The sequence below is a fragment of the Macrobrachium rosenbergii genome, chromosome 14 (genome assembly GCF_040412425.1).
Source record: "Macrobrachium rosenbergii isolate ZJJX-2024 chromosome 14, ASM4041242v1, whole genome shotgun sequence".
In the NCBI taxonomy this organism is placed as follows: domain Eukaryota; kingdom Metazoa; phylum Arthropoda; class Malacostraca; order Decapoda; family Palaemonidae; genus Macrobrachium; species Macrobrachium rosenbergii.
Genome location: NC_089754.1, coordinates 16,628,286 through 16,649,945, shown reverse-complemented (window position 1 = coordinate 16,649,945; position 21,660 = coordinate 16,628,286).

Genomic DNA, 21,660 nt, shown 5'->3' with positions numbered 1-21,660 from the left:
AATTCTTCTTTTCTTCCATCTGTTGTCCTCTCCCACTAGCCACCACTCACTGCTATCATACTTTTATCCTCATCTGATGGGTACCTTAGGGTTCAAAGAGGTTGCAACCTTGCCTGTTAAATCTTTTCATTTCAAAAATCACCCCCACCAAAATCACTTTCATGCATCATAATAAAGTTTTCATCCAACCTACCCATCTCACAGACTCATCATCAACATAGAGTTACGGGCTGCTCTAGGAGCAAGAGCCCGTCTGGCACAAGGCCAGCTAAATCTAAAACAACAACAACAACAACAGAAAATGTATTTACGGGCTGTTCTAGGAGCAAGAGCTCGTGTTGGCACAAGGCCAGCTAAATCTAAAACAACAGCAACAACAGAAAATGTAGGCTTACGGGCTGCTCTATGAGCCAGAGGCCGTGCTGGCATAAGGCCAGCTTAATCAGAAACAACAAGAAAATGTGGTAAACGTTGACGAGGTCACGACAAGTGACGGAACAGCTTAATGGTGTTGTGTTCCCAGTAAATGGAACAAAGAGTTCATCTTCGTTTCTTTATCCATCAGTTACACCTTGAAGAAAGTAGAAGATTTAGTACTGTGAAACTAATAAAAAGTTGATCAGCAATAAAAAAGCCATTGAATTCAACGAAATTTGCATACAAGAAAAACTTTGCCCCATAAGCATATATATATATATATATATATATATATATATATATATATATATATATATATATATATATATATATATATATATATATAATTTTATATATTTTGATTATCGGTACTCTCTTTTCTCATTCCACGCATCCATCTTTCGCACATTTCTGAAAAATCGCAATGGTCATCTGCATCCCGTGATTCATAGGACCTCCCTCTCAACTCACCTCTTTAGTTTCGACATTAGTGATTATTAATCAAGGGCTCTGTGTTGATCTTTGATGGTCACCAACATTTTTCCCTAATCCTTCTGACCACCTGCCACTGTCTTCAAACAGATCTAGTGATATGATATGAGATATCCTAGTAATTTGTTTTCATAAAACCCGTCTAACTGCTCCGTCAGACAGAAGATCCGCCCAAAAAACATTAAAACTTCGTTTTTGAACGGCATTCCTCAAGTACAAGAACGCTCGTCAGAATACAACATACAAGGAAACTACAGTCAACACTATCAACATCTCTCTCTCTCTCTCTCTCTCTCTCTCTCTCTCTCTCTCTCTCTCTCTCTCTCGTTTTCTTTACCATTCAGCATTAAGGTTAAAAGGGGAAGTTAAATAAAAACGTAGGGGAAATCCTTTTCAGAGAACGGGAAAAGGGGGAAAATTCTGACGAAGACTGGTACAAAGTTTTGTCTGAACACGTATAAGGCGCAGGGAAAAGTTTTGCTCTAATTAATTGTTGGGCAGAATAAAAACCTTATTCTTACAAAACTTAGGATCAAAGCCATCAGAGAAAGAGAACAAACAATTGTACGTTTTCATTACTTTGAAAAACTTGTTTCTGTGTCGTATCTCCTAAAGCCTAAAATCGAGTCTTATCTGTATATGAGTTAATAATTTATGAATCTCTCAAAAATAATAATAATAATAATAATAATAATAATAATAATAATAATAATAATAATAATAATAATAATAATAATAACAATACATTCAGAGCGTTCCAGTAATTCAGAGAGTATTTTGATTAATAGCTTAGTCTGGTAATTTTAGAGACAAAAGACGTCATCTGGAAACTTCTACCCTAAGCAGTAAGACTCATATATGAATTAAAGACTATTTTTGTGTAAAAAGTAAAATTTCGCTGTTTTCACAGGCAAAAGACCGGCTTATCAGCTGAGACAAAAAAAAAAAAACTGTCGTTATTAAATGCTAAGGAAAGCATGGTTAATGACCACAGAGTATATTCGGAAACCACCAGGTCTTGGGTAACACACTGCTGAACTACTGTCAAGGTAATACAAGTGTTCTCTCTCGCTTCACATTCCTCCGGTAGTTGTTCCTCATTCCTCAGTCGCAGAGATGTCTTTAAAAAATATGGTCGTTACTGTTTTATAAGAAATAAAACTTTACTATAATTCTATGATTAAACTCATTCAAGCCCAGCATTAAGGCCCATTAAAGCTGGTTCTCATCCAGCATGACGTCCACAAAATACTAATTCCCATCTTACTTAAAGGTTCAATAAAACTGATTGCCATCGCACATCTCAACTCAATGAAAATAATTCCCATCTTGCTTAAAAGGAAATTGGAATTTATTTCTATCCTGCATACAGAGCCAGCAAAACTGATTCAAATCCTACATAAATACCTTATAAAACCAATTCTTATCTTCCTAAAGGACCATTAAAAGTAATTCCTAGATTCCTCGACAAGCAAATAAAATCAGTCTCCATCCCGTATAAACAGCCATCCTGCATAAGATCCATCAAAACTGACTCAAATCCTGCATAAATACCTTATAAAACCAATTCTTTTCTTCCTAAAGGACCATTAAAAGTAATTCCTAGATTCCTCGACAAGCAAATAAAATCAGTCTCCATCCCGCGTAAACAGCCAATAAAACTCATTATTACTTGGCTTAAAGGCCGACTATAACTAATTCCCATCTTGATTCAAGGCCCTTTAGAAATGATTCTCCTCTCGATTAAAAAGCAATTCTCGCCTCGCTCAACGGTTCATTCAAAATAATTCCCATCTAAGCGCCTGCACCACTAATTCCCAGACTGTATAGTAGTCAATTAAATTGTGACCATACATTTGCTTTGTTGCACTTCCGTTAGCTAAAAGCAGAAGGTTAAGAAAAACGTGTTAATACTCGAGTTGAATCAGCCGTGTGGGATGCCTTACAAAATCCGTAGTTTGCTGAGCCCTTACAGTAAGTATAATAGCTGGAACTTTCCAATGATATTTTTATTTTGTCTTTTTATATCCTAAAGAAAATTTTGTTCCGGTGGTATTTCTGAAACTAATTTTCACAGTAACGTTAACTTTACCTAGACGCTGAACAGATTAGTCCTATAATTATGTAAATATAAAATTCCTTTCCGATTTATTTCTCAGGGGCCTATTCATTCATTTACGCACTGGTTGTGCTGAGAACGGATAAGCTTTGCTCTATTATATCCATCGTGTATCCATGAATTTCAGAAAAAGGATCCATACATTCATTGCTTTGCGTATTTATAGTAACAGAATAATGATATACATCGACCAGTACTTCTGGACTCGTAAACGAAGCAGCATATACATTTGCCCGAAGACGTTTGAAAATTTCTACTATCACAGCTGGGTGAATGACATGGATTTAAGACATTTGCCATAATATAGAAAGCTTGACTAAATATTACAACGAACTTACGAGCCTCGAAATTAACTGGTAAACAAGCCATTCTCACTGCCATCGTGAAAATGGACACTATCATGCTACACAAATACCTACAGGCTTTCTTACAGCATTAATCTCGCACAGTTGTGCCATATCTGTACCATTTATAGCCTTCACAAGAATTAATCTCCTCGAGTATACTGAACTACCTTCAGCAGAAGTAGCCTCTGTGATGCTGAATTTCATCACGGCTATCCCATAGCGTGGTTCCTGCACAATGCCTGTGTGCAGAGCCAAATTTTCTTTTGAAGCTTGATCTACCTACATCAGGATCATAGCCTGCCATGTTTCATTACGTCATAAAAGTTTTTAAGGCCATTCAAAGGTGGTAACTTTCCTAATGTACTCTTACCTAAGACAGTAGAAGTCACTTGCACCAAAAGCCACTTCAGTTGGTTAGCCCAACATTCTGTTGGTGTCTCAAGGGTGTTCTTGAGTGATTTTGGGAAGGCCATGTCCCCAAACTGTTATACCTTCTGGCAAAATTCTTGTGAACGGTAAATATTTGAGGCTAAGTTATAATGTTAAAATTACATGGATTTGGTTATCTAAAGACAGCAAATATAATAATCACCTGGAAACAAAGTATTTCCCGAGGGAAGGCACTATAGAAGAAAAGATGAGCTAACTCAAGGAAATAGATTAATTAATAAGGCTTCAATTATCCAGTTTTGCAGCAAGAAAGCAGAATGACTTTTATACGAATATAGAAATAAATAAATGATTAATGAAGTTAATATATAGAATATATATATATATATATATATATATATATATACATATATATATATATATATTTATATATATATATATATATATATATAATATATATTTATACACATATATATATATATAATATGTATATATATATATATATATATATATATATATATATATATATATATATATATATATATATATATATAGATATATGCATGTTTATAATCTCATCTGAAAAGCCTAGTGTTTTATAAAAGCATCGGCAAGACAACGTATATTTTCGTGGATTTATCTTTTACATTTACAGTATGACAGAATATGGAGCTATGAATGTTCATATGGACGGTGGAGGAACGTAACGATTTACATGTCAAGTTAAATGGGAGTAAACATAAGATATAGCAGAACTGGAAGGATACATCTGTGAATTTTGAGATTTTTTGGGCCATGTGGAAAGAATGGCCGTCGACAGTTCGGTGAACAATGTGTAATGTGGAAGTGTCAGGAGGGAGGAGGCGAGGAAGACCTAGAAAAGGTTGGATATATGGAATGAAGGATGTAATAGATTTAAAGGGCTTTAATATCCGAGAAGCATATGAATATTAGATAAGAGTGAATAGCGCAGCGTGTGTGTAAGGGGATTCGAAGTGCTGTCGGCCAGTCGTCTGTGTAGGTGCATGAAATGGCTGAGATAGTAGAAGTTTTCTGTAGATGCGTTGACCGTTAGTTGTTTTATTCTCTGGAACAACAGCCTTGCTGGAGGGACTGACTTGATGGTGTATCCTTCCAATTCTGCTACCTATTATGTTTACTTCCATTCAAAATTTGGCTGAAAAACATGATTATTAAGAAAAAAGTAAATACTTTATGACAAAAATTGTTCAATACTAGAAACATTTAGTACCAGGACTCACTTAGAATCACCAGGCTATTCGCTCGGATCTCAAGAACGCAAATTAATATGATTCATAATGGACACTAATATCAAACCCCTTCTAGGGTCCTTAACTCACATTCTCTCTCTCTCTCTCTCTCTCTCTCTCTCTCTCTCTCTGTGATGGGAAAAAACTATTTCCAAGTGATAAAATGATTTGCATTGCAGCATGAATTGTATAAAAATATTAAATGGACAATAAGTAAAAAAAAATTATTTTCAATTTGTCTCATAACTGAATCTGTGCATATTTAAATGTTCTAGTGTTTTGTTTTAACACACGTTCTTTCTGTCTGTTTTCTGTGTGTGTGTGTGTGTGTGTGATAGGGAAAAACTGTTTCCAGTGATAAAATGATCTGCGTTGCAGCATGAATTAAATATAATCAAAGCTTGTTTCTTCAACCACAGAACTTTTCCTTATTCACATTTGCATTATGGAATGGAGAATGGAATACGAGATATAGAAGAGGTCCAGTGTTATACTTGTATAAAGATATTAAATGGATATTAAGTAGAAAAAAAATTATTTTCAACTTGTTTCTTAACTGAATGTGTGCATATTTAAATGTTCTAGTGTTTTGTTTACTCTCATGCATAATTTTCATAATTTCGGACAAATTAGCGATCAACATTTCTGGGTAACAGAGAAAAAATAATAATAATAATGCTAAGAAAATCACGAAATATATCTTAGGAAATTTGTTTCTCGTGTCCTTCTCTTTTTATTTCGTTTTCTCTAAGTATCCCACTTCTTAGGAGCAAATTTCACTTAAATGCGAAGCCATTTTTCTGCAAGCATCCTCAATTAAGATGTTTCCTTTCGGGAAATCCCTGGGAATATTCCGCAATCTGTCTACGTCAGTTTTTCTGGGTCTGAAACTACCAAAGATAAATCTCCGTTTTATTTCTTCCTTCTACAGTAAAGCGGAACGTCTTTGTTTCATTTCCCTCCCTCATCCTAGAAGAAGAAGAAAGATGGAGAGATTAAACATTGTGGAAAGATTAAACATCTATGCTGAGTTGAATATAGAATTTAGGCCGAAGGCCAAGCACTGGGACCTATGAGGCCATTCAGAGCTGAAACTGAAATTGACAGTAAAAGGTTTGAAAAGTGTAACAGGAGGAAAACCTCGCAGTTGCACTACGAATCAATTGTTAGGAGAGGGTGCAAAGTAAGATGGAGGAAAGAGAAAATGAGAGGAGGCACAGTAAAAGGAATGAAAGGGGTTACAGCTAGGGGCCTATAAGGCACGCTGCAAAGAATCTTAAGTAATGCCTACAGTGCACCGCATGAGGCGCACTGACGGCACTAACACCCTACGGGGCTAAACATGTATGATGAGAGTTTATAATCCCCTCTGTATTCCTTAGGTACTATGTTACAAAATACGCTTACAAACTCCCTACTGCCCTTTTTTCCGCTCCTGACAGTACCTTCTCAAGTTCTTTCAGCACAAAGGGAACAACTTGTTACGGCAATAACCAGCATTATATGACAAGAACTACTTAGCTAGTCAATTGTGAGCGTCCAGATGTCGTGCGGCGATGTCATTTCCCCATTTGTTCTCATTTCCTTTGAGGATATTTAACCTCCCCATTCGCAAGCCCTCACGTACTGTTAAACTGCTGGCAGTAGCAGTAGAAGTGGATAGTACGCAGCGCTGCCTCTTTTGTATTAATGATATATTCCTTTATTCAACTTGCAACGATGATATAAACAGATGAAATATTGCTTAATGTTCTCCATGCTACTGATTTTTTTTAAACATAGCAATCAGACTTAGCTTCCAGAAAAAAAGTCAAAGTTACCTCAAATGATACCGTAGCATCTTCGCCATTTTGATCCTATTCTTGAGCTAACAATGACATGGCGCTTCCTCTCTCTACTAAAATGCTCACATACTGTTCATAATGTCATTTAAGGTACAAATGATGAAATTTTGGCTATTATTCTTGTATCAGTATGTCACTGAAGTCCTCTGTTAGGTACTTTTGAGTACATTATGTGCTCCTGTTTATTTTGACTTTGGAAAATGGAATGGGTTACTGTCCCAGAGATTTTCGTTTCATGAACTTTTCTGAATGCAAAGAGGATAAGCCCGCTGTTGCAGTTTTTAACAATAAAGTCGAACAATGCGATTTTTACGTCTAAAAGATAAAAATGGCTAACTGAGCAGAAGAGAGCATAAAAATTCCCGGAAACAGCTGTGAAGCACTAAATATCTGCAGTTTTATGAAGATAACGTAACACCATGTATACTTGTACAAAAGAATACTACTATCGGAAAGTAATTTGCAAAAATTTCAATTTCTATGCAAAGAGCGAAAGACACCCTCAAATCTGTATTTCTTGCAACTTTTGTCCACCCTTTGCCCAACTGAAAAGACGATTGAAATAAAAAAGAAAGAAAATGAGTCAAGAAAGTGGCAACACCGAATCCCAGTTTTTTCATAGTCATCAGTGTTTTTATATTATACAAATTCTTTTCTATTTTTGGCCGATCAACTTTGGAATGATCTTATTATTTTTACTAAACCAATCTGTCTTCGTCTTACAGTACTGGAAGAGCAGTGGCACAAGGATCTGACGACGCCAAAATTGTGATGAAGAATTAGCTAGAATGAATCTGGGACTCAGGGCTGCGGCTACATAGTATGAATTGCGAAGTCCCTCTGACACTGAATTACGTTCCGCTATTTGCTGTTTACTACTTGTTCCTTAACCTCAATTCTAAAGGCATTCTTTCGCAAGCTCTTGCACGAACACTTTCGATATGACTAACTTGAAAACTGGTAGGAAAGCATTTTGGGCCATAATTAATGACTTCTTTTTTCATTAATTTGAACTGAAGCTTTATGATCCGTAAAGTATTCTCTATAGTTCACCATGAATAAAAAATAAGGTTATCCATTAAGAACCAAAACACGATTTAAGGCTATTTTGTTGAGAATATACACATAAGAACAGAACACAGTCCTTAAAAGAAATGTTTACCCACGTAATTCAACTCAAGATGTTTTGACGCTTTCGAAAAGTCTTCTCCAGCAAAACTAAATAAATAAAACGTGACCTTCTGAACAAAACTGTAATTTCCGAATCATTACTAATTGTTTGGTTATTGGCTAAACGAGTTGGGAAGGGCATGTGATGGGCGGACGAGACGTTTCTCCTTCTCGGGGGATTAGCAGAAAGAAGACATCTATAATTTTTCTCAGTGTGTAATCATTAACTGATATTGATGAATATGTTGCGAAATCATAATTACCAGCGTCGAAGAGCTGACGTTTGTCGAACCTATTCCAGAGTCCATAAAAAACGGATTAAGAATCAAAGGCACAAACTGTATTTTAATATTCTGCTTTCAAAAAATTCATATGCATATTGCCAAAATTTGGAATGTATTTTTCCTAATGAATTCAAATTTACATTCCTTTCAACATATTTCAATTTATTCTGCTAAAGTGTTCTTAGAAAATGGCATATCCTGTTGTCTGCTCTGTAAGGTATCAGATAAAAGCTCTGGCAATCATCGATACGTACCTTCGTTAATGATGATACCACATCGGAACTCTTAAGCCTGAACTCATTATTAACTTTTACATTATTTAATTCATTCATCAAGTCAACATTTATACCCAGCGTTTAATTTTTTCCTCGGTTACATCATATATATATATATATATATATATATATATATATATATATATATATATATATATATATATATATATATATATATAAATATAAATATAGTGAGTTATATATATATATCACTAAACGCACAGTATATATATATATATACTATATAATCCTTGCTAAACACACGATGACACTAACAAAAACAAGAGCAAAATAAGATACTACCATAATCCTTGCTAAAGCATATGACACGCAAAAATTCAAACAAAATGCGATGTTTGTGTGTGTGTGTGTGTCGTAAGGGAGCCTTAGGAAAGAAATCTCCGTTCCAGAACAATAAATCTGCCCTGCTCCATTTGGACGCTCTACTCTGATTCGTATACGATAGGGGTTCAACATCGGTGATATCTCCCACTCGTGGCCCTCTTTCCTTTTCAAGGCAGCAGGAAGACGCAGAGATTAATCAAGTGCCTCAAATTGTCTTGGATTTAGTGACAAGGATTCCGGCATCGATGGGCCATGAATAGAAAGGAACCAATTTTACTTCCATAAGAAGGGGATGAGCCTCCGAATGTGGATTTTGTTATTCGGGGTTGCTTCTTTCTGGGTTCGAGCACTGCGTTGGAGATAGATGCGCACATTTACATAAACACCACGAGAAAACTAAAATAGGTGCTCGACATTGTGTGGATATATACACTATTAATGTATACGCATTATTGGTATTCGCAACTACAACAACTCATGCTCATAATAGTTTTCGGATGAATGACCTTTTCAAAATTTTCCTTTTACATAAGGTAACATTTGACTCTGAAGGAGATGTAGCTTAATCAAGTTATTAGTCATGAAGACTGGTAGAAAAACAGTAGGGTTAGGTAAAAATGCTGACTGCCCTTTAAGTATGCTAAATCTTAATTTGCTTGACAGATTTTCGATGGAATCAATTGCCGTAATAACTACAATCCCTTAAAAATGGAAGTTAAACTAGGAGCAGGAGGCAGTCAATTGCCATAAAAATTCATCTTTTAAGATTAAAAGTTAAAATAGAAGCAATGGGCGACAGAAACGTCGCGTTGCAGCAGTAACGAGTCTGTGGTCTATTTCAAAAATGGTACTTCCATTGCAAAGTATCCATCCACATAATGCCAAATGTAACAAATCCCCCAATAATCTGTGTTTCTAGCGTGACAACCCGTCCATCCCATGTTCTTACAACTTTTCCTCTGATATACTGAATTGCTTTATTCGGCGAATTCTTTCTTAAACTTTGTGTCGAATCAAGATCTGTATAAAGATTTCAAAGCTTCCTGACGCATATCATAACCAATAATGACTTTATTTTCCATCACAGGTAACCTTTCCATCATTCAGACCTATGTACACGAAACTGTAGAAGTAACATTTCAAGTTTAGCTAGTGCTCATGATTGCCCATGTGTAAGTATACTGTACACTTAGATGCGACTTCAAAACAAGTCAACGGGGAAGCCGTCTGGAAATTAAAGTGGCAAGTTCAGTTGGGCAAGTCATCTTATTTTTTAAAAGTATAATTACTAATGCCAACGCCTACAGCTCTCTCTCTCTCTCTCTCTCTCTCTCTCTCTCTCTCTCTCTCTCTCTCTCTCTCTCTCTCTCATATACTCAAATTTTTGCTTGGAAATTCAGTTTAACCCTTAGCACATTTTAAGATTCAAATTCATAGCTTGCCTCATCAAGAAAGAATGATATAATATTTATGTATCATATTAAAACAAGGAAGTTTTCCTTCGTGTAGTATTCATGCCATGGAAATTGCTTTCATTTGTTATTCATTCTAATAATTTAATTATATAGACAAATGTCATGGAAGGAGAGAGAGAGAGAGAGAGAGAGAGAGAGAGAGAGAGAGAGAGAGAGAGAGAGAGAGAGAGAGAGAGAGAGAAGGCATTTTTAGAGTTTGAAAAAAGTTAAATTAATAACTTTTAAAAGCTCCTATGATAGGAACTAATTGCATTGTTCTCTGTTTTCCTCTACGCAGAAACGAATGAAAATGAGTAGTTACTTAAAAAGGCACAACAAAAACACTAACTTGAACTCAGCATCTATTATGGTATAAAAGAGCTTATACAGTGCAATGTAAGTTTTCCTTTGCCATATTCAGCAGGTAAAGTAAATTTTACCAATGACAACACTTGCACTAAGCCTTCATTGTTTATTTTCGATCTAACTATGAAGCCTATTGTAACGAGTTTGTGAAGTACGGTTCTTCTGGAAGCAGAAGTTGTGGGGTTACCGGGAATTAACATTGCACCGGCAACAGCACTGGCATAAGAGAGAATCAACAGATAGCTGTCAAGTCCACATTCACCCTCCACACACTAAGCAAGGAGAGAACGGGTGGACAGCATCGAAGTAGAATTAGTGGAGGTCAAGGCAGGAACTGAACAGGGGAAGAGGAGGTGAGACCAGTGCTATTTGCCCTCAGAGGACACAAAAGGAACCCTCTGCAACTTCTTCCTCCTCGACTCATACTTCTTTCACTGGGCAGGTGACCAAGAGACATACTTGGCAGTTCAAAGAAGACATGACCTCTGCAAGCAGAAGAATGTGGGCCGACAATCACAGGCAACTTAAATCTTGCCATATACTTGATGATGCCCAGGATATCTAAGCTGCTATTTCTTTCTAGGAGAATTATCAAGCACCATCATTCTTGCCACAGTCAAGATACGTACAAATCAGCAAACAAGACAAAGTGTTCAACCATTCCTTCCAAAAAGTACTCAAGCAAGCTCCAACAACAGTCATGATGTGAAGAATTTCCGACATCTGCACAGCAAGATTGCAGAAGGAAAAGTGAATGATTACATCATTAAAGAGTGAGTGGGTGGATCCCCCACCACTACCACTCATCTGCGGTTACCTAAGTACCTAGTTATCATGACTGAACGGCCAAACAAACTTTTTCCGTAGAAAAAAAATTATTAATGGAAATGATCATTACTATTCTAAAAAAAACAGCCCCATTTGAAAATTGGATACAGAAGAGAAGAGATGGGCACAAACACAAGTACATAAAACACATCTCTCTCTCTCTCTCTCTCTCTCTCTCTCTCTCTCTCTCTCTCTCTCTATATATATATATATATATATATATATATATATATATATATATATATATATATATATATATATATACAGAAGAGAGAGAGAGAGAGAGAGAGAGAGAGAGAGAGCTGGAAAGTTAAAGCAAAAATACTAATATATTTTCATGTCTGATCGCGTTGAAAGAATGATGGACGGGAGATATGTAAAATCTGTACAATCATTAAGTGCTGGGAAGAATCATGAGAGCAAACCTGAAATTACTAGATTAGCTGGAGTAGAAAAGACCTCAACATCAAGCAAGGGGTTCAGAGGCATTTAGGCGGTAGAGGTGAGAGGCAATTAACTAAGCAACAGTATAATTTGTTAACACCCAGCAAGGCCAGCCAACAGCTACTTGAATGTCAGGTCATTACAAAACAGCCTCAGCTTGAATTCACACACAACAAATTCACTTATTTAGAACATTCAAATAAAATCATTATAAGTAGAACTGAATTAGAAATGACCCTTGAATTTATGTTCCGCGAAACCTGGTTACTTGTTCGTTCATTTCTGCTCTTTACTTTGCAGAGAAGTTTTAATTAGTGCAAGATCCTTACTAACACTATATTTCTTTAATACTTTATCTTACAATGAAATCATCAAAATAAATATTCATTCAACATTCTGTCATATTTGTTTTGTAGCGTTCTGGCGGGCTCCTGCATAGTGTAAGCTAAATCTGTCACACCTCTTTAACACACATAACACATCTTGTCACTCGAAAGACATCCCCAGCAACGTGTTACCTATAGAAACTGTAATTTCATTGTTCGTCCTTACCCTGAAGGTGCTCAGCAGCCATGCTTTACTGTATTCTCTTCAGGAATCAGTTACAAATCTTGTTTGTACGACGACAAGTTGTGTATGAAGTTATAGATGTTGAAACAATTTTTTTTTTATTATGCAGTAAAAAGTGGCATACTCCATTTCCAGCTAATTTAGGGAACTGCTGCTATCACTTTGAGGATTAGAGCGTAAGATTAGTACTTCGGATCGGGAGGGTGATTAATAGAATTATAGAAGCTTTTCTTGATATAACCAATGAAGCCCAATTTTTTTCCCTGGAATCACGATTGTCCCATATTAATCAGGAATAGCCATACACCAGCGCATGGAAACATTTTAATAAGCGTTGATAAGGAAGGGTTCGAAATGTTCCCCAAAACTTCTACTTCTTATTTTTAATAAGCGTTAATAGGGAAGGGTTCGAAATGTCCCCCAAAACTTCGGCTTCTTATTGACTTCGTGAATTAGACCACTGATAGGGTTTAAGTGGATACCGCGGACATCTGTTACAATCAAACGCAATATTTTTCATTTGAGTTCGCCTTGCTCCCGCAGGTAAGGGAAGACAGTGGCAGTGATTGCCGTCTTAAATTTCTGACGGCCAACCACTGTAAGTTAGGAAACAGCTTATCGGTTGTTAAAAACAAAGTCAGAATATGCCGTGTTTCTATATAAAATAATATACATTTATAGAAGTATGGTTATCAGTATACATGAACACAAATTTCCTGCAACGTGCTAAAAATCTGTATCTGAAATAGATTGAACATCAGTTGCAGACTTTGTCACTCGAGTCACACCGCTTGTGTTTATCGATAAATCAACTGGCCCATTGATCTGTATCAATCTATTCATACCCGACAATGAATAACTGATCGTGCACTAAAATAGTTGGCCACACTAACCAGAAATATTTTGCCAATATAGTTTATAATGGTAATGTTGATCAAAAATTTTCATGATAACATACAAACCATAGATGAGCATAATTGCTATGAAATAAAGCATTTGGTTTCTTGAAATACAAATGAACTCTTTCTGATGAACTTTTAATCGATAATATACTGGAAATATATAGGTTTGTTCAAGATGTTTTTTAACATTCAGGTCCTTGATTTATTCGTTATTTATTTACTATTGCTTGGGCTGTGCTATAAATCATTGTTGAGAGAGAGAGAGAGAGAGAGAGCTTATATATTATTCAGAAATAAACAAGAACGCACAACACCAACAAAGTTTATGCAAATGTATTAATTAATCAATTAACCTTCTATCTCTGCACCCATCGCTTATTCAAGGATTATAAATGCTTTCTTAAAACTAAAGGGATCATTTGCTGGTCCACATCCCCAAAACAATTACTAGGACTTCAGCAATTATGATTAATTTGTTAACGTGTAGATCATAATTAACTAAACTAAAGCAAATGGTATTTTATGGGTTGATTGAGTAAATAAGACATAATTTCCTTTTAACACATAAATGATTCACCAAAGTAAACAAATAATTTAAACGCATAATTTATAATTCGATAAATCACATCTATTGAAACCATTATTACTCTATATATTTAGCCACTTATAAACTGGTAAAATTCCCGTTATCCACGTCAGTGTTATTCTATCACTTTGCAACTTCCCTCTTCAGCGAACAATCAAAGCACTGCGTAGTTTTGTTTTCTAAGCTTAATTCTCCTTCGTTCATCTCCCTCCGTCCTTCTCTCTGCTTCTCCGCTGCCTTTCCTGGAGGTCATGAGATTATCATCCGCCTGTGATCTGTTTCATCATGTTCGTGGCTTGAGTTAGGAAATTAATTAATGTCAAGGATCAACAGTTTGATTATACTCACAAGCGTCACTCGTGGCAAGAGGCCACGATTTTCTTATTAAAGATGCTCTCTCTCTCTCTCTCTCTCTCTCTCTGCAGTAAAACTCACGGGAATATACAATACCCCATTACGACATAATTTCTTATGTAATGTGTGCATGACATCTGACATCTTCATTCCATAATGTTTTATTATCTCTCTTTCCTTCCCCTGCGAAATAGTAATCGGTTCAGTTGCATAGGTCCTTCCAAATACCATCCTTTCCAAGACCACCAGTTCCTCTACATCAATACTGATGCTTAACACATATGTCAGGGGTGATGGAGCTCAGCTCAACTTAGCTGAACCAGCAATTAACTGGGAGAACAGAGGCAATGGAGGGAGGAGCAGGCCTAGCCCACTTATGGCCATTATGGGCAAATGGCCCGCCGGGCTAGTCATGTTACTGTACAAAACTATTACTTTTGGACGCGTGATCACTCATGAAGGGCGATTTTGAACCAGCCAGCACAAGAAAGCGTCATCACGGATGACTTTGTCTTCAGAAAAGAAAACTACGAACACTAAAAGCCAGCAGTTCTGTTGGGTCATCACATGAAGCAGGAAGTGCCATCAGTCCGACAATTCCTGCCCTCACTATCTCCATGATTCAGGTAAGTTCTTGAAAGTGGAGCATAGTGATCATGAATGATGGTGTTTAACGTTGATAGTAATGAAAATGAAATGAAATTAAAATAAAGGTTTCAAATACATTTGTGAAATAAAGTGAAGCCCATGAAGGCTGGGCAACTTAGTTCCCATAAACCACCACACTACACCCGCACAGGCTTTTTTGACACTTTCCCTGATAATGAAATAGAGCTTAAGCAGAGTTGCAATATTGCATATTTCCTGTTTAACCAAAAAACTACTATTCACTTAAGGATTTTTTTCTTGACATACAGTATTCTTTTTTATAATTTAGCCTAATAACTCTTGATAATTTATGCTGGGCAGCAAATAATATATGTAAGTGTTGCTCTGTATTGCATATTTTACGCATATAATCCACATTAGAGTGAAATAACTTATGACTACCATTCATTCTATGATTTTTTTAAATTAAGAAAAATATATGAGTTAAAAGAACACATTATAGGGACAATTTAAAAGGACAAGTTAAAGAGACAATTAAAATTAACTGTTGAAGGGGACAAGTTAAAGGGATATATTTATGTAAAGTCAATGAAGAATATTTTGTTCATACACACCTACTCTGCAACAATTTTAGGGGGTTACATTCATTAGTAATTTAGGATAATATGCTTATTCATTTCTTTCTCTGTTAGTCTTCTAACAATTTCGACTGCTGAGATCGAGGTCGATGCTGAGGACACAGCTCTCGGCCCTAACTTCCTGCTTCAGAACGATCACCTGGATGCTCCTAGCACAAGTAAGTATATAAAACAGACATTATTTCTTATATGTAAAAGTAAAATAAATATGTATGCGTTAAAGGGACAAGTTAGAGAGTTTAAAAAGACTAGTTAAAGGGAGAACGTCAAGGGGCATGTTGAAAGGATAAACTTAAGTAAAGGTAAGTGAAGTATATTTCTTTTGTGAAACATGAGGGAATACTTGAGTTAAAGGGACAAGCTAGGTAAAATTCTAACGCAAAATACCTGAGGTGTTACAAGGGCAAGTTACAACAATACATTTATTGTTTCTATATATTTGTAAAAGTTGACAACTATCTTGGTTGCAGGTACCTCCTCGTCGGTTGCTGTTGACAAAGACCTTTCCCAGTGATGAGAAGGCGGAGGAAGACAGTCTCATACAGGCAGAGAAGTTGAAGAATGTTCAGTGGAAGTGGACAACCCTGCTCAAGCTACTGTGGCCAGAGCCTTTGAATAGTTCAGTCTTCTTCAGGGAAGACCTGCCAGAAAATATTGTCTACCACACCACCAAAGTGAATGAGAGCCAGAAGGATATCTCCAGACCAACCAGGAGTCCTTGTCAGGTTGCAGTCAGTGCCAGAAGGGCAAAGGACATTTCCCAGGTAGATGAGAATAACAGAGCACAAAAAGAGGTGCGTTAGAGAGTTCTACATATCAGGAAATGCAGGACATGTTAAACTGGAATGGGTTCGGAGTTGGTTTTCAAAAGTAGCTGTCCGTACAAAAGAAAATGCTGGAATCTGCTATCATCAATCAAACCAACAATATGAACCTGTCAGGAGGACATTGAAACCGGACGACATAGTAATCAGTCTTCTTCTGGAAGATGGCCCAGAAACCTCCAGATATTGCCAAACAGGGGAGCTAATGAGGCCAAAAACCACTAGTGAATGGTCATTCTCAGAAACGGTCCATATCTCAGAGACTTAACCACCTTTATGTTTTGTATAGTACCCTTGTGATCTGTCCATATTCTACCAGTGAAAGGGCAGTCAAGTGCCAGAAATATAGGTTTCAACGTTTAAATAGTATTTTATGGACATTTACGTAGGCGAGATATATAGATCATCTCGCAAAGAATAATATATAGCACAAAAGATCAGTACGTTATATATATCGGATAGTTATATATATTTTCCTACATACGTTTTTCGTGGTTTAGTTTGAAATACAGGACATGTCAGTTAAACTGTGGGTACGGGAAAACGTAAGTGGGAAAACAAAGGAGAATTTCATAAAGTAGCTGTACGTACAAAAGAAAGATGTAAATTTGGAATCTGCTATCATCAATCAAACCAACAATATTAACCTGTCAGAGAGGACATTGAATGAAATCGGACGACATCGACGATCCCTCTAATGCCTAAGACCGCTACTGAAGACAAAGAATAATGGCCTGCAAGGGTGAAAGGGCGACCTGCCAGATCCGTCATTAGACAAGGGGATTTCTGGCTTTCTCTTTAAGAAAATAGGCCAAAAACCACTAGAAGGCGGTCCGTGGATGATTCTCCGAGTTTCTTCCACGTGGTGAGATGCAAGGAAACGATGGGGTCGAAACTCCAGCAGTGGCGTGGGGCTCATCGAAGGGCACGAGGAAAAGTATACTTGAAAGGGCCACGGTTAGGACACATCGATTTATGTTTCACAAGTATATCTTCCAGCCCCTTGTAAAAATTTCATCTGTCCATATTTACCAGTGAACAGATGCTTTGACTCATTGCACCTGAAGCAAGGTTTTGGCCTGTAGGAGAAAAAGCCATACTTTTTTCAGATCTTTTCAAAAATGGGAGCGCTTTTGTTTTTAACCCCTTTTAAGTCGATAGACAGATGGTCATCGATGTATATATATATAAATGAAACACGACAGAACAACCAACAACAACAAAGGAGGGGGAGGCAATTTGTATATATCTTATAATCATAATAATATATATATATATATATATATATATATATATATATATATATATATATATATATATATATATATATATATATATATATATATATATATATATATATATATATATATATATATATATATATATATATATATATATATAAATTCATTAAGTTTTAACGCACATGTGGCAAATATTACTTTCTGGCAACACTTCCAGTATTTTAAGTATTTCTAATCCTCAACGTTGAAGTCATGGGTTAATGGCTGACCCAGCTGTCGGCTTGGGAACGAATAAAATGAGGAACATAGTGGTAGTTTTTGTTTTTCCCTTCAAAACTTCAACATTGACGGAAATAAAAGAAAGACTGTGTCAGAACAGTATATACACTTGTGTGTATGTATGTATGTATGTGTGTGTGTGTATATGTATGTGTATATATATATATATATATATATATATATATATATATATATATATATATATATATATATATATATATATTTACATATATATAAATGTATACATGTGTGTGTTATTTTGACATCCACAGTAAACCCTTGACTCTTCGATTTTCTCCCAATTTTTCGATGTGCTTGGCACTAAAAATCCTTTGTATATACAGTATATACATATTATATATATGCATTTATATATGTATACTTGTATATACATATATGTGTTGTGCTTTATGGATGAATGCTTATTGTTCTCGGAGGAAAGTTTGTTCTCTAGGTATTTGAACATAAATTGAAATTGTCTTCAGATTTTGTAAATGATCTTAAAATTGAAATCTGCTCCGCAGAATGAGTAGGCTCAATTATAATATAATTATTAATTCAGAGATTTTACATTAAATACAGGGGAACTGCCGTTCACTGAAAAAAATATGATTATACAAAATGTACAACAATCAGGCGATGTTCATAAAATGAAATGAAACCAACCGATTTCCTTTATCGCTATATAAACATGTTTGAAAAGAGTGGACGGCATACGCCTTTACTACCCCAAGTAATTCTGTGAGTCGGTAGTATTAAAATACTGAATCTACGTCATCATTTCACAATGTAGATTAAGGATACCACTTGAATTCTCTTTAAAGAAAACAAGGTAAGAAGACAGGGAATTTACTAGTCATTGAAAGATATAGAAAAGCGCATGACATGCTTGCACAAAGGCAAGCGAAAAAACGCCTGCCACAACATATGAACTATTTCGTAAAAGGATCAATCAAACTCAAAACCGGTTATGGAACCTTGACGGGAATAATTTGATTTTCTTTTGCTCATTCATTTCTTGTATAAGCTGCCTTTGTGAATAAACGTAACAATTCCATAAAAACAATGAAGAACGTGAAAAATGATACATAAACCATGTGCTAATAAAGCATGTCAAATATCATAGAGTTCATTTCGAAGCGTCATATCAGTTCATTAATCACGAGACCTGCGGATACATTTCAAAATTATTCAAGAGCTCGGCTGCCTGAGCGATAGTTTGACAGTGAATGTCATCAAACGACAACGAAGAATGAGCGCTCCTCCACTCCTAGTAATGACGATCCATATGGCAAGGTTACACAGAGATATATTCCACATTTACATATTTCACTTAGGATTCCATATGTCCCATCACAAACGAGATTTGATGACGGAGAAGAGGGAGAAGAAGGGTAAATATTCCCCCAACCACGAATACACACATTCATCACTGAGCCGTTTCTACCTTGAGGGATGGATCCAGAAAATGAAAGTACGACAGTGACTGTTACATTTGTTTTGTCAATCGTGAATTCTATAGTGATCATCATCCAAAAAAAAAAAAAAAAAAAAAAAAAAATGGCTCTCTCACCTATCAATTACTTTCATGTCCCGACAGCCTACAAGACGTAAACTTTATCACTCTCCATTGCATTGTGTTCCTCATTGGACGGGTGGATATCGTTCTCAGCTAGCACTCTGCTGGCCCAGCGTTCGATTCTCCGCCGGCCAATGAAGAATTAGAGGAATTTATTTCTGATGATAGAAATTCATTTCTCGTTATAATGTGGTTCGGATTCCACAATAAGCTGTAGGTCCCTTTACTCAACCACGTAAAATAAATCTAATCCTTCGGGCCAGCCCTAGGAGAACTGCTAATCAGCTCGGTGGTCTGGTTAAGCTAAGGTATACAACTTTTCTTCATTGCATTAAGAGTGTTCTCAAGGGTCTAGGAGATTTAACCTTGAATGCCTAGCGGTATGGATAGGTGCCAATTCTAACCCAAGTTTCTGAATCAAACTGACAAAAGTACATGTTACAGGGGTACTGAAGGTCAGGTCACTACACATTTTTTTTTCTTCATATTATAAACGCTGTGATGTCATTCCATAAAACAAAATGAAACAAAAATAAGTGAATAATTTTCTTAAAAAAATTTTTTAGCCCGCATAACTCATTCATGTGTTTACAGATATGCCAGCAGTAAGTAAATATTTTTCATACTACTTGTAGAGTTTTTCGTATAGTCTCAAAGCTATTTAGTAACTCGAGACAGGGGCCTTAATTACCTAACAATTGCCAAATAGAATTGTTTTGTGTTATTTTTGTAGCTTAATGGAAACTGAGTGAAAGTTATTCTTTTCATGATTCAAACGCGGTCATTTATGATAATTAAAATGGAAAGTATCTTACATTTGGCAAAAAAAGTCCGAAAAAACTTCTCATAAGGCTAGTTTTACTCAAGTTACGGCTTCTATCTCATTATGCCGTTTTAGTTTATTGGAAGAAAAGATAAAATTAATATAAACGCTATTTATGTATTCACATAATTCTTACGGGCTAACGAGCCTGTGGCGGCCAAGAATTGCAGTCGAACGATCGAAACGTCACCGTTAATAAAGCGACCAATAAGGCGGCGGCACCATATATCAAATCGCGATCACCTGCGTGTCCTAAGGTCATTCACTAATATCATTTAACATTTTTGGATCGATCTGATCCGATTTCATTTTATTTCATCTGTGTAAATACCGGACGATAACAAACGTCTTCGATTCATGATTAATGATTAGTAGAACAGAATATATAATTTACGCCAAAGGCCAAGCGCTGGGACCTGTGAGGTCATTCAGCGCTGAAAAGGAAATTGAGAGTAGCAAGGCTTGCGAGGTTTAACAGGAGGGAAACCTCACAGTTACGCTATGAAACAACTGTTAGGAGAAGGTGGACAGCAAGATGGAAGACAGAATATGAATGGAGTACAGTAAAAGGAATGAAAGAGGTTGCAGCTAGAGGCCGAAGGGACTCGGCAATGAACCTTAAGTAATGCCTACCATACACAGCGTGAGGTGCACTGACAAGCAGTAACCCCCTACGGGAAATTGAGTTCCTCGTTGGGCGAGTCGGTAGAGTTGTCGGCTAGCACTCGCTAGGCCCAAGTTCGTGTCTCCGGCCAGCTAATGAAGATTTAGAGGAATTTACTTCTGGTGATAGAAATCCATTTCTCGCTATAATGTGGTTCGGATTCCACAATAAGCTGTAGGTCCCGTTGCTAGGTAACCAATTGGTTCTTAGCCACGTAAAATAAGTCTAATCCTTTGGGCCAGCCCTAGGAGAGTTGTTAATCAGCTCAGTGGTCTGGCAAAACTAAGGTATACTTAACTTTTACAGGAAATTAGTGATTAGCATGGGACGGGAGAGGGGACGGGAAGAAAAAAAATGAAAAGGTTAGAAGGAAAGGGTGAAGGAAGAGGGAGGCTGAAAGCGAAGGGATAAGAAGTGTTAGGCTTAAATGGGATGGGGTTCACTAGGTGGGCTTATGAAGCAGAGCCGCAGGCTTGTTCGGGGCGAGAATTTTTGGTGTTGTAATATTTCTGATAAGATCAAAGGTTTTCTTCATTTCATCACAC